Source organism: Eriocheir sinensis, chromosome 22, assembly GCF_024679095.1.
Source record: "Eriocheir sinensis breed Jianghai 21 chromosome 22, ASM2467909v1, whole genome shotgun sequence".
NCBI classification, from domain to species: Eukaryota; Metazoa; Arthropoda; class Malacostraca; order Decapoda; family Varunidae; genus Eriocheir; species Eriocheir sinensis.
The window spans coordinates 1,415,475-1,428,285 of record NC_066530.1 but is presented as its reverse complement, the minus strand read 5'-3'; the positions used below and the strand labels follow the sequence as shown (position 1 = coordinate 1,428,285).

The 12,811-nt window shown below is 38.7% G+C and overlaps 1 long non-coding RNA gene across 1 annotated transcript; it reads left to right on the top strand.

Moving 5' to 3' along the window:
* Window positions 1-6,075: 6,075 nt before the first annotated feature.
* On the top strand, window positions 6,076-7,112 carry LOC127001863 (uncharacterized). The gene is made up of 3 exons (XR_007755483.1): window positions 6,076-6,153; window positions 6,619-6,639; window positions 7,062-7,112. It is a non-coding gene; the product is annotated as an uncharacterized LOC127001863 (long non-coding RNA).
* The last annotated feature ends 5,699 nt before the right edge of the window (window positions 7,113-12,811 follow it).

The following is a 12,811-nucleotide window of genomic DNA, read 5'->3' as shown; positions in this document are numbered from 1 at the left end:
TCCTATTCCATCTTCTACCCCTCTCTCTCTCCCTCCTTCCCCTCCTTTCCCTCTTTCTTTTCCATCCCCCTCCTCATTCTCCTCCTCCTTTTTATCCCACGTAGGCCTTTCATCATTCTCTATAAGGTTAGGCTAGGTCATTAGTCGGGGTAGATAAGGTTAAGTTAAAATTGGTTAGGTTAGGTTAGTATTGGTCTTGTTAAGTTTTGTTTGGTTAGGTTAGTTTTTTCACATTCATCATCCTTCATTGTCGTTATGGATAAGTTAGGTCAGGATCGATAAGGTTAGATTAGGGTAGGTTAGGTCATGTAGTAACTTAGAATATGTTAGGCTTGTCAAGTTTGGTCATCCCACGAAGCCCTTTTATCAGTTACATTAAGGTTAAGTTAGAATAGGTTTGGTAAGGATAGATAAGGTTAGATTAGGATAGGCTTGGTCATGTAGTAAGTTAGAATAGATTAGGGTTGTCAAGTTAGGTCATCCCTCGAAGCCCTTTTATCAGTTGCATTAAGGTTAAGTTATAATAGGTTTTGGTAAAGGATAGATAAGGTTAAATTAGGATAGGCTAGGTCATGTTGTAAGGTAGAATAGATTAGGGTTATCAAGTTAGGTCATCCCACAAAGCCCTTTTATCAGTTACATTAAGCTTAAGTTAGAATAGGTTTTGGTAAAGGATAGATAAGGTTAAATTAGGATAGGCTAGGTCATGCAGTAAGGTAGAATAGGTTAGGCTTGTCAAGTTAGGTCATCCCACGAAGCCCTTTTATCAGTTACATTAAGGTTAAATTAGAATAGGTTTTGCTAAAGGATAGATAAGGTTAGATTAGGGTAGCTTAGGTCATGTAGTAAGTTAGAATAGATTAGGGTAGTCAAGTTAGGTTATCCCACGAAGCCCTTTTATCAATTACATTAAGGTTAAATTAGAATAGGTTTTGCTATAGGATAGATAAGGTTAGATTAGGGTAGCTTAGGTCATGTAGTAAGTTAGAATAGGTTAGGTTTGTTAAGATAGGTCATCCCACGTAGTCCTTTTATCAGTTACATTAAGGTTAAATTAGAATAAGTTAGGTAAGAATGTCGAAAAAGATAAGGTTAGATTACATTAGGTTTGGTCAGGTTATAGTAAATTAAAACATAAGGTTAAGTTAGGTTATGCCACGCTCATCTTCCCTCATCCACATTAAGGTTAGGTAAGGACAAGTTAGCATAAATAAGGTTACATTAAGGCAGGTTAAATTAGGTGTGTAAGAATACCAGGATATGATAATAAGGTTAGATTAGGTTAGGTTAGGTTAAGCTAAGTTAGTCAAGGATGATTCAGAATAGAAAAGGTGAGATTAGATTGTCAGGTTTAGTCAGCGATGTTAAAATATATTATGAAGTCACTATAATGATTTTTTTCTATATATATCCTTTTCTCACTTTTATGTTCGGTCGATTACTTAAGGGCAGGTTAAGTTATGTATGTCAGAATATCAGTGTATAAAAATAAGGTTAGATTAGGTAAGGTAAAGTCAAGTTAGCCAAGGATAAGTCAGAATAGGTAAGGCGAAATTAGGTGATGTTGGGTTTGGTCAGGAGTGTTAATAATAGGACGTCACTATAAATATTTCTTTTTTTACTTATCTTCCTCTCATTTCTCCGTCTGGTCGATGTTTCTGACAGCTCCACCACCCGACCCGACCACACGCGTCTTTCCCTGACAGCTGGTTTTCTCTTCACTACGCTCTCAGGCAATCCATCCGCCTCGCCTCGCCCTCCCTCTCCATCACTCTCTTGCGTATGCCTCGTCTCTTCCCATCACGTTCATGTAACTCTTCTGTCTTATTTCCTTCTTAGTCTCTTACCTTCTGGGATGTCTCTTACCCTCCGACGTTCCTTCATTCTTCCCTTTCTGGTCTTATTAACTTTTGCTTCTCCACACATCGATATAAGCTTTTTTTTTCTCTGGTATATTCTTGCATTCTTTTATTTCTGTCTCTTACCCTCAGACACTCCTTCATTCTTCCCTTTCTGGTCTTATTAACTTTTGCTTCTCCACGCATCGATATAAGTTTTTTTTTTTTCTCTGGTATTTTCTTGCATTCTTTTATTTCTCTCTCTTACCCTCAGACACTCCTTCATTCTTCCCTTTCTGGTCTTATTAACTTTTGCTTCTCTACGCATCGATATAAGTTGTTTTTTTTCTCTGGTATTTTCTTGCATTCTTTTATTTCTGTCTCTTACCCTCAGACACTCCTTCATTCTTCCCTTTCTGGTCTTACGAATTTTTGCTTCTCTACGCATCGATATAAGCTTTTTTTTTCTTTTTTTCTCTGGTATATTTTTTTATTTTTTTTATTTCTGGTAGCATCCATATTGTCGATCTTAATGTCCATCCAAATGTTTTAATCTCCGCTGCTTCCATTCTCTCTTCTCCTTTCATTCATAATCTTATACCTTCATTTACTTCTTACAGTCATCTAAGCATTTTCATCTCTACTGCTACATTTTCTTATTCTTTCATTCTTTATCTTAGTTTTTGTTATTCTACGGATCTATCTAAATATTTTCATCTCTGTTACATCCACTTTCTCTCTCTCTCTCTCTCTCTCTCTCTCTCTCTCTCTCTCTCTCTCTCTCTCTCTCTCTCTCTCTGGTATTTAATTTTTTCCCTGTCCAACTTCCCTGCAAGAGTTATGCAATCTGTCACTCCCTCACCCTCCTTGAAATCAGTCTCCCCTCTCTCTCTCTCTCTCTCTCTCTCTCTCTCTCTCTCTCTCTCTCTCTCTCTCTCTCTCTCTCTCTCTCTCTCTCTCTCTCTCTCTCTCTCTCTCTCTCTCTCTCTCTCTCTCTCTCTCTCTCTGGTATTTTTATTTTTTTCCCTGTCCAACTTCCCACTGCAAGAGTTATGCAATCTGTCCACTCCCTCACCCTCCTTGAAATCAGTCTCCCCTCTCACCCCCTCTCTCTCTCTCTCTCTCTCTCTCTCTCTCTCTCTCTCTCTCTCTCTCTCTCTCTCTCTCTCTCTCTCTCTCTCTCTCTCTCTCTCTCTCTCTCTCTCTCTCTCTCTCTCTCTCTCTCATTTCCTTATTTACACAGATTTTTCACAGCTTCCGCCGGAGAATGATGAGAGGTGATGCTAAGATATTCTCTCTCTCCTCCCTTCTCTCTTCCTCTCCTTTATTCCCTCTCCCTCTTCCTCCTTTTACTTCTCTTCCTTTGTTTCTTTCTTATGTCTATTTTTTCCATTCCTCTACCTCTATCCTTTTCTCCCTCTCTTTCTTCCTCTTTTTGTCTCCTTTTCTCTCTGTCCCTTCTTATGTCTATTTATTCCATCCCTCTTTCTCCTTCTGTCCTTTTCTCTTTCTCTCTCGTCCCCCTTTTGCATCCCTTCCTTTCTCTCTTTCCCTACTTAATGTCTACCTTTCTCCCTCCCTTTTCCTCCGTTTTACTTCCCTTCCTTTCTTTCTGTCCCTACTCATGTCTTTTCTCCGTCCCTCCGCCTCCCTCTGTCCTTTTCTCTTTCTCTCTCTTCCTTCTTTTCCCTTCCTTTCCTTTCTTACTCGTTCCTACTTCTCTACCTTTCTCTATCCCTCTCCCTTCCTCACTCTCCTTTTCTCTACCTTCCTCTTCCTCCGTTTGCCTCCCTTCCTTTATTTTCTGTTCCTTCTCCAATCTTCCTTTCTTTCCCCCTCTCCTTCATTTTCTCTCCTTTTGTGTTCCTCTCTTCTATTCCTTTTGTCTCCCTTTCTTTCTCTCCCTACCTCTCTCTGCCTTCCTTCATCCCTCTCCCTCTTCTCTTTCTTCTATTACATGTTTCCCTCACTTTCCCTCCGTTTCTCCCTCCTCCTCTTTCTCATTTTTTCACTATCCCATTCTCTCCCTTCCTTTATTTCTGCTCCCTTTCTCATTCCCTTCCTTCATTTTTACTCCTTCTCTCTAATTCTCTTTTCCCTTTTCGCCCTCCCTCTCATTTCTGCTTCATCTCGCCTTTGCTCTCCCTTCACCGTCCATGCCTGAGCTCCATATATAATTACTCGTCTTTGGCACACATTCTCAAACATTTCGGAGCTTGCACAACCACATGTAATAATTAGGCTTTCGTGGTAGTTGATAAGGCTTTCGCGGAAGTTGCCGGCATTTCCAGGGGCAGTTTTATGAGCCGGGTGATAGTTCGACAAGGCTTCTTCACCACGAACATGAAAAATACCCCAACGAGAACCAGTCTAATCTCTCTCGTGACCTTTAGTAAATATCTGTCGTAGTTCAGTGAGCCTTGTGATAGTTCGACAAGGCTCTTCTGTCTGTTTTCCTTCTTAGTCTCTTACCTTCTGGGATGTCTCTTACCCTCTACGTTCGTTTATTCTTCCCTTTCTGGTCTTATTAACTTCTGCTTATCCACGCATCGATATAAGCTTTTTTTTCTCTGGTATATTCTTGCATTCTTTTATTTCTGTCTCTTACCCTCCGACACTCCTTTATTCTTCCCTTTCTGGTCTTATTAATTTTTGCTTCTCCACGCATCCATATAAGCTGTTTCGTCTCTGGTATAAAAGTCACCAAAGCCCAACTAATCTCCTTTGTGGCCTTTGTAAATATTTGTCGTGGGGGCCGAAAGCGTATGAGAATAAGCACCAAAGTTTAAGGTCAGTACTCTCAGAAGCACGCCATCCTCTCACGTCATCTGTTCCAACGGCCGGAAAGGAGATCAGTCGGGTTTTATTGAGTGTTCTTCTAGGTTTATAATACAGAAGAAGGGTCAAACTACCACCATGTCCATCAAAACTACCCATGGAAATACCTACAACCCCTATGGAAGCCTTGTTAGATATGTGGACTTCAGTGCCGAAATTAAGAATATAACTCCTCAGTATTCTCAGACACTTCCACCTCTAGCATCAACTATTTCCAGAGGCCGATAAGGAGATTTGTCTGTTTTTTAGTGTTTTTTCTGGATTTACGGGACAAAAGAAGGGTCAAATTACCACCATGTCCATAAAACTACCCATGGAAATACCTACAACCCCTATGAAAGCCTTGTTAAATATGTGTACTTGAGAGCCGAAATGTTTGAGAATATAACCCATTAGTATTTTCAGACACTTCCACTCTCTCACGTCGGGTTTTCTTGAGTGTTTTTCTAGGTTCACGGGACAGAAGAAGGGTCAAACTACCACCATGCCCATAATACTACCCATGGAAATACCTACAACCCCTATGAAAGCCTTGTTAAATATGTATGCTTGAGAGCCGAAAGAATATGACCCCAAGTCCCTCTAATCACCACCTAATAATCATCCCACAACAACAAGCCAGCGGGAGTCCACAATGGCGCACCGGTTGGCCGCCAATACACGTGTCTCCGGTTCATTACCCTTGCAAGTGGAGGCGGCAGTAATTATTGCTCTCACTAATTAACTTCCGATTACCTGAATGGCTTTAATTAATCTCTATTATATCTGCCAGACAAACCCGGAAATGCTTTATTGATGAGACCGAAACAGTATTTGGGTGAGTTTGTGAGGAAATACTAGAGGGAAGAAATGATGGGGGCTAGTTTACCATATCTAGGGGCTAGGTTACCATTTTAAAGGCTAGGTTATATCAGGGGTCTGGTTAACCATATCTTGGGGCTAGGTTACCATTTTAAAGGCTAGGTTATATCAGGGGTCTGGTTAACCATATCTTGGGGCTAGGTTACCATTTTAAAGGCTAGGTTATATCAGGGGTCTGGGTAACCATATATTGGGGCTAGGTTACCATTTCAAGGCTAGGTTACCATTTCCAGGGGCTAGGTTAAGATTTCCAGGGGCTAGGTTAACATTTCTAGGGGCTAGGTTAACATTTCCAGGGGCTAGGTTAACATTTCCAGGGGCTAGGTTAACGTTTCCAGGGGCTAGGATAACATTTCCAGGGGCTAGGTTAACATTTCCAGGGGCTAGGTTAACATTTCAAGGGGCCAGGTTAACATTTCCAGGGGCTAGGTAACCATTTCAGGGCTAGGTTAATATTTCCAGGGGCTAGGTTAACATTTCCAGGGGCTAGGTTAACATTTCCAGGGGCAAGGTTAACATTTCCAGGGGCTAGGTTAACATTTCCAGGGGCAAGGTTAACATTTCCAGGGGCTAGGATAACATTTCCAGGGGCAAGGTTAACATTTCCAGGGGCAAGGTTAACATTTCCATGGGCTAGGTTAACATTTCCATGGGCTAGGTTAACATTTCCATGGGCTAGGTTAACATTTCCAGGGGCTAGGTTAACATTTCCAGGGCTGAGTTAACATTTCAGGGCTAGTTAACATTTCCAGGGCAAGGTTAACATTTCAGGGGCTTGGTTAACATTTCCATGGGCTAGGTTAACATTTCCAGGGGCTAGGTTAACATTTCCATGGGCTAGGTTAACATTTCCAGGGCAAGTTAACATTTCCAGGGCAAAGTTAACATTTCAGGGGCAAGTTAACATTTCCCGGCAAGTTTAACATTTCAGGGCAAGGTTAACATTTCCATGGGCTAGGTTAACATTTCCAGGGGCAAGTTAACATTTCAGGGGCAAGGTTAACATTTCCAGGGTTAGGTTAACATTTCCAGGGGCTAGGTTAACATTTCCAGGGGCAAGGTTAACATTTCCAGGGGCAAGGTTAACATTTCCAGGGGCTAGGTTAACATTTCCAGGGGCAAGTTTAACATTTCAGGGGCTAGGTTAACATTTCAGGGCAAGTTAACATTTCCAGGGCTGAGTTAACATTTCCAGGGGCAAGGTTAACATTTCCAGGGGCTAGAGTTAACATTTCCAGGGCTAGGTTAACATTTCCAGGGGCTAGGTTAACATTTCCAGGGCAAGGTTAACATTTCCAGGGCAAGGTTAACATTTCAGGGCTAGGTAACCATTTCAGGGCTAGGTTAATATTTCAGGGGCTGAGTTAACATTTCCAGGGCTAGGTTAACATTTCCAGGGGCAAGTTAACATTTCAGGGCTAGGTTAACATTTCCAGGGCAAGGTTAACATTTCCAGGGCTAGGATAACATTTCCAGGGCAAGGTTAACATTTCCAGGGGCAAGGTTAACATTTCCATGGGCTAGGTTAACATTTCCATGGGCTAGGTTAACATTTCCAGGGGCTAGGTTAACATTTCCAGGGGCTAGGTTAACATTTCCAGGGGCAAGGTTAACATTTCCAGGGGCTAGGTTAACATTTCCAGGGGCTAGGTTAACATTTCCAGGGGCAAGGTTAACATTTCCAGGGGCAAGGTTAACATTTCCATGGGCTAGGTTAACATTTCCAGGGGCAAGGTTAACATTTCCAAGGGCTATGTTAACATTTCAAGGGGCAAGGTTAACATTTCCAGGCAAGGTTAACATTTCCAGGGGCAAGTTTAACATTTCCAGGGGCAAGGTTAACATTTCAAGGGGCAAAGTTAACATTTCCATGGGCTAGGTTAACATTTCCAGAGAAGGTTAACATTTCAGGGCAAGGTTAACATTTCCAGGGCTAGGTTGACATTTCCAGGGGCAAGGTTAACATTTCCAGGGCTAGGTTAACATTTCCAGGGCTGAGTTAACATTTCAGGGCAAGGTTAACATTTCCAGGGGCTAGGTTAACATTTCCAGGTGCTAGGTTAACATTTCCAGGGCTGAGGTTAACATTTCAGGGGCTGAGTTAACATTTCCAGGGCTAGGTTACCATTTTAAAGGCTAGGTTAACATTTCCAGGGGCTAGGTTAACATTTCCATGGGCTAGGTTAACATTTCCATGGGCTAGGTTAACATTTCCAGGGGCAAGGTTAACATTTCCAGGGGCAAGGTTAACATTTCCAGGGGCAAGGTTAACATTTCCAGGGGCTAGGTTAACATTTCCAGGGGCAAGGTTAACATTTCCAGGGGCTAGGTTAACATTTCCAGGGGCTAGGTTAACATTTCCAGGGGCAAGGTTAACATTTCCAGGGGCTAGGTTAACATTTCCAGGGGCAAGGTTAACATTTCCAGGGGCGAGTTAACATTTCCAGGGCTAGGTTAACATTTCCAGGGGCTAGTTAACATTTCAGGGGCAAGGTTACCATTTCCAGGGGCTAGGTTAACATTTCCAGGGGCTAGGTTAACATTTCCAGGGGCTAGGTTAACATTTCCAGGGGCTAGGTTAACATTTCCAGGGGCTAGGTTAACATTTCCAGGGGCTAGGTTAACATTTCCAGGGGCTAGGTTAACATTTCCAGGGGCAAGGTTAACATTTCCAGGGGCTAGGTTAACATTTCCAGGGGCTAGGTTAACATTTCCAGGGGCTAGGTTAACATTTCCAGGGGCTAGGTTAACATTTCCAGGGGCAAGGTTAACATTTCCAGGGGCTAGGTTAACATTTCCAGGGGCTAGGTTAACATTTCCAGGGGCTAGGTTAACATTTCCAGGGGCAAGGTTAACATTTCCAGGGGCAAGGTTAACATTTCCAGGGGCTAGGTTAACATTTCCAGGGGCTAGGATACTATTTCCAGGGACAAGCTTACCTGTTGCATGTGGTTGGTAATTGCTGGGGAAGGCTGAAACACTGGGTTGAAACATTCTTACTTTTTCATTTACTTTTCTTTACTTTTTTCCCTTTTTCATTTACTTTTTTTTACTTTTTTCGCTTACTTTTTCCTTTACTCGTTCATTTACTTTTTCACTTTTTCATCTACTTTTACTTCTACTCTATATTTTCTTTTTCATTTACTTTTTTACTTTTTTTTCATTTACTTTTTCACTTTTTCATCTACTTTTTCATTTACTCGTTCATTTACTATTTCACTTTTTCATCTACTTTTACTTCTACTCTATATTTTCTTTTTCATATACTTTTTTACTTTTTTCACCTACTTTTTCATTTACTTTTATACTTTTTTCACTTACATTTTCATTTGCTTTTTTACTTTTTTCACTTAGTCTTTCATTTAACTTTTTACTTTTTTACTTACTTTTTTCATTTACTTTTTTCACTTTCATTTACTTTTCTTTACTTTTTTCACTTTTTCATTTACTTTTGCACTTTTTCATCTACTTTTTCATTTACTCGTTCATTTACATTTTCACTTTTTCACCTACTTTTACTTCTACTCTATTTTTTTCTTTTTCATTTACTTTTTGACCTACTTTTCACTTACTTTTTCGTTTACTTTTCATTTCACTTTTTCACTTACTTTTCATTTACTTTTACATTCATCTTTTCATATCTTTTTAGTTACTTTTCACCCACTTTTTCATTTACTTTTCATTTCACTTTTTCACTTTTTACATTCACTTTTTCATATCTTTTCCACTTACTTTCCACCCACTTTTTCATTTACTTTTCATTTCACTTTTTCACTTATTGTCACTTACTTTTTACAATCACTTTTTCATATCCTTCTACTTACTTCTCACCCACTTCTTCATTTACTTTTCATTCCACTGTTTCACTTACTTTTCACTTACTTTTCCATTCACTTTTTCATATCTTTTCACTTATTTTCCATCCACTTTATTTTCCACTTTTTTACTCACTGTTTCACTTCCTTTTTCACACTTGAGTTAACTTCACGCTGTCTCGTTTATATATATTTTTTCGCCTCTTTACTGTAAACGGATTCCTTAAACTTTCGTATACTTTTTATTACACTCTTACAAGAAGATTTCCTAAGATAAAGTATTATTTTATTCATGGCCAGTTGCTCTCGTGTGTGTGTGTGTGTGTGTGAGAGAGAGAGAGACTGATTGATAGATACAGCTTTAACACGTAACGGTGTCGCTTCTGGAAAATAGAAAACAGTGTTGCCAGTCATACTAATAGCCGTCTGCACATTGCCTGGGCGTGTGTTGGGAGGGCGGGGAACTAGTTAGCGTATGGAAAGAGGTGCCGTTTAGGAGGTCTGGGTTGGGATTTTATTTTTAGGGGGGATTACATCATCATTTAAATAGAACCTAAGTTACTGGGTTTTTTTTTCATTCATTCATTCATTCATACTTTATTCTTCATTCATTCATTCATTCTTTATTCTTCATTCATTTATTCATTCACTCATTCATTCTTTATTCTTTCATTCATTCATTCATTCTTTATTCATTCATTCATTCATTCATTCTTTATTCTTCATTCATTCATTCTTCCATCTGTCAATCTGCACTAGTGTCCTCCTCTATTCTCTATATTTCGATTCCTTTCTGATCCTTACATTCCTTATTCTTATGATCGGATCTTTAAGTTCTGTGTTATCTTTTTTATCATCAGAACGTGTCAGCATTCCTCTATTTTCACTAATACAGCCAATTTCCTTCTCTCTCATCTCTGTGTCTACTCTCTGGTCCTCTTCTTTCCGTGCCTTTTTTTCTCTCTACCCTCAGCACGTGTCGCCATTGCTCTACCTTCACTATTACCGGCAGTCTCCGCCTCCCTGAGTGGAATGCAAAGCCGCCCCGTCGCACGCTTTCGTAATCATAAGGGCATATAGGCTAATGTTAATGGCGAGGGGGATTTGACCGGTATGCAAACTGTGGCCTGGAACGTTGACTTGGAATACGAGGGAGAATAATAATAATAATAATGATAACTAGTGAGAATAATGATAGTTATAGTGGTTATAGTTGTAGTAGTAGTAGTAGTAGTAGTAGTAGTAGTAGAAGTGGCAGCTGCTATGCATATATTTGGTTGAAACGTCGACTTGGAATACGAAGAGAATAATAACATTTGCATCAGTGAGAATAATGATAGCAGTAATTGTATTATTATTATTATTATTATTATTATTATTATTATTATTATTATTATTATTATTATTATTATTATTATTGTTATTATTATTATTATTATTATTATTATTATTATTATTATTATTATTATTATTATTATTATTATTATTATTATTATTATTATTATTATTATTATTATTATTATTATTATTATTATTATTATTATTATTATTATTATTATTATTATTAGTAGTAGTAGTAGTAGTAGTAGTAGTAGTAGTAGTATGGTAGCAGTAGTAGTAGTAGTAGTAGTAACATTTGTGGTAGTTGAGCTGGTGGTAGAAATAGTAGTAGTAGTCGCAGTAGTAGTAGTACGAGTAGTAGTGATCGTAGTAGTAGTAGTAGTAGTAGTAATAGGAGTAGTAGTAGTAGTACGAGTAGTAGTGATAGTAGTAATAGTAGTAGTAGTAGTAGTAGTAGTAGTAGTAGTAGTAGTAGTAGTACGAGTAGAAGTGATAGTAGTAGTGATAGTAGTAGTAGTAGTAGTAGTAGTAGTAGTAGTAGTAGTAAGAGTAGTAGTAGTAGGAGTAGTAGTAGTAGTACGAGTAGAAGTGATAGTAGTAGTGATAGTAATAGTAGTAGTAGTAGTAGTAGTAGTAGTAGTAATAATAATAGATGCCATACAGAGAACCCCTCATCAAACACCACTTGTATAGCCGTATTTGTGTGTCTGTTTGTGTGTTTGTTGATGGCTGAACGAAAATGAATAGAAAAAAAGGCACCAATTGGGTTCGCTCGTCATGTTAATCGCCAACGAATGCAATCTCGCGTTCGACGTAAATTGCTTTTCTTTTTTTCTCTCTCTCTCTCTGTTTTTAGTCATCGGCGTTCGCTTCCGTGTCGGCGGCTGTGCTGCGACACCGGCTCGTCTGGATGAGGCGGGAATTTGGTCTGAGTTTGGGAGGATTTTATTTTTAAGCCTTTTCTGAGCTTATTTTCCTTCCTTGTTTTCTTTATATATTTTCTTGTATTTTTTCTTTCGTTTTTCTCTTGTTTGCATTTGCGAGAATTTTGTTACTACTGTTGTTACTACTACTACTACTACTACTACTTCTACTACTACTTCTACTACTACTATTACTGCTACTACTACTACCACTACCACCACCACCACTACTACTACTACTACTACTACTACTACTACTATTACTACAACTATTACTGACTTTAGTTTGTTGCCTTTTCTGAGTTTATCTTCCTTTTTTGTTTTCTTTTTTATATTATTTCTTGTTATTTATTTCATTTTTCTCTTGTTTGCATTTGCGAGAGTTTTGTTAGTGTTTTGACCGAGTTTTGCATGTTGCTTTTTCTGAGTTTTATTCCTTCTTTGTTTTCAGTCTGTATATTTTTTACTTGTATTTTTCTTTCGTTTTTATTCTCGTTCTCAGTTGTTTTCTTTCCTTTGTGTCTGTGTGTATCTTTGGCTGCCATAGTTTTTCTTCTACATATATTTTGTTTTCTTTTCCATTTTTTTCATCGTTCTCAATTTTTTCTTTCCTTACTTTCTATGTCTCTATCTTTATCTACTTATCTACCTACCTATTAGTCAGTTTTTCTTATTTTCTCTGTTATTTCTTTTAATCTTCCTTTTTTACTCTTATACGTTCGTTTGTTTATTGTCTTATTCCGTCTATCTATCCATATTTATCTGTATCTATCAGTCTTTAATTTTTCTTCCTTTGCGTTTATTTTTTTTTTATTTATTTTTTAGCTTTTTTGATTGATAATGTTGGTTGACAATGGTTATGATAGTGATGATGATGATGGTGGTGGTGGTGGGGGTGGGGGTGAGAAGGGAGAGTGATGATGGTGGTTGTGAAACTTGTTCGAAACGAGTTCTGGAATTTAATTGTGTGAAGCTGGAATTGCCTTCACCTGCGTAATAAACGAGAGGTGAGGTGTGACGAGGCGTGCGTGGGTGTGTGTGTGTGCGTGTGTGTGTGTGCGTGTGTGTGTGTGTGTGTGTGTGTGTGTGTGTGTGTGTGTGTGTGTGATTATATTTTTACATGCTAGATTAAGTCACAAGGAAATAAAAACGTTTAATAAGTTAAGAAAAGAAAAAAAGAATAAAAAAACAAGAG